The following is a 2,034-nucleotide window of genomic DNA, read 5'->3' on the forward strand; positions in this document are numbered from 1 at the left end:
CTCAGAGGGGGAGGTGGCAGGGAGTGTGGTACAGTATGTGACACAGTAAAATATTACTGATACAGATTAGAGAAGGCACAGAAGGAAAATATTGTAGAAATTGATGACAAGCCATTAGAACATCTGCTTATAGTCTCTGTGATGTTCAATGGAGAGTGGGTAGTATATGCCAGTGATTATAGGGTGATAAACAGGTGAAATACAATTAGCATGCCTTTCAAAGATGAGAACCAAAAATAACTTCTATTCAAGAAATCAAATTAGTAACTAATAACACAGTTCAGTAGCTAAAGAAGTAGCCATGACAAAATGGCAAGAGAGCTGTTTTACAGCCAGGAAAATTGTGGAAGATAAAGAAACTGTGAACAAAAATTATCAAATCACATTAGAGTTCAGAGTAATAAGAATAGGGGATGATGGGAATAGTCAGACACAAACTCTAGGTTTTGGGGAAAAAGGGTTAGAGGGAAGATGAAAAGGAAGATGACTCAAGGAAAAGTGGTTCTCAAATAGGACCTCTAAAGCCCTATCCAACTCTTAAAGTCATGGTTCTTTGGATAACATTCTGATAATATAGCAATTGATGCTATCTGTATAGAAAAAAAGATCTTCATATTTTTTTTACATTTTATTTTCATTGTCATGCAAAACACACTTCAATATTGGTCATAGTTGTAGGAACTCAATCATATATAACCAAAATCCCAAAACAAAGCCATAAATACACTGCAACTCCAACAGTTCTTTCTCTGGAGGTGGATAGCATCCTGTCTTAAGTCTTTTAAGATTGTCTCAGATTATTGAAACTCTGATAAGAAGCAAAGATGATCATTGTATAATATTGTTGTTACTATGTACAATGTTCTCCCAGTTCTGCCTATTTTGTAAATTGATTGTTGTTCCTTCTTTCTCAAAGAGGACCAAAATGACACTACCATGTTGGGGTCAATGCACAGTGTGTCTGAATTGAGCTGAAAGAGGAGCACATAGCCAGGAATGAATGGGAAAGAATTTGAACTTGTAAGAATAATGACAGGAAGAAAGGACAAGAATATACTAAAATTTCTGAAAAAAATGCAATGAGCAAAAAGTTTGCTTTTTTAATGACATATTATACACATGGTTTGTTAACACTTAGAAAGGAAACACTAAGTCCCTGTATGGGTTCACCAAGAACAGATTATGACATTACAAGCACATTTGAAGATACTGCAGGTTCAATTCCAGATCATTTCAATAAGAGCGAATATTGCAATAAAGCAAGTCACACGAATTTTTGGTTTCCAAGAGCATATAAAAGTTATGATTACATTATACTGTAATCTATTAATTGTACAACAATATTATGTCTAAAAATGTTCATACCTTAATTTAAAGATACCTTATTGCTAAAAAGTGTTAACCATCATTTAAGCCTAGAAGAGCTATGATCTTTCTGCTGGTGGAGGGTGTTATCTCAGTGTTGATGGCTGCTGACTAATCAAGATGGTAGTTATGTTAGGTAGAAGGTTAGGATGACCCTGCTATTTCTTAAAACAAGAGAACAATGAAGCTTGTTGTATTGATTCTCTTCCTTTTAGTCGAGCATTTAAGAGACCTTTGTAGGGCTTAATTTCACTATTGTTGTGTCTCAGGGAATAGGGAGGCCCATAAAGAGGAAAAGAGACAGGGAAGAAAACCAGTTAGAGGAACAGTGAAAATACATAATATTAACTGATTAAGTTTACTTTTATATGAGTATGGCTTGTGGAATCCCCCCCAAATAATAGTAACACCAAAGATCGCTGATCACAGATCATAACAGATATAATAATGAAAACCTTTGAAATAGTTTGAGTTTCCAAAATGTGATACAGAGATATGATATGATCATATATATTTTTTAAAACCCTTACCTTCTGTCTTAGAATCAATACTGTGTATTGGTTCCAAGTGTAATAGATGGATACTTGAGGGTGTATATTGATTGTATATTAGATGACTAATGACTCAAGTTTGCCTACCCTCCTCCCTGTTTTCCTCCCACTTCAGAAG

Source organism: Monodelphis domestica, chromosome 3, assembly GCF_027887165.1.
Source record: "Monodelphis domestica isolate mMonDom1 chromosome 3, mMonDom1.pri, whole genome shotgun sequence".
Lineage (NCBI taxonomy): Eukaryota > Metazoa > Chordata > Mammalia > Didelphimorphia > Didelphidae > Monodelphis > Monodelphis domestica.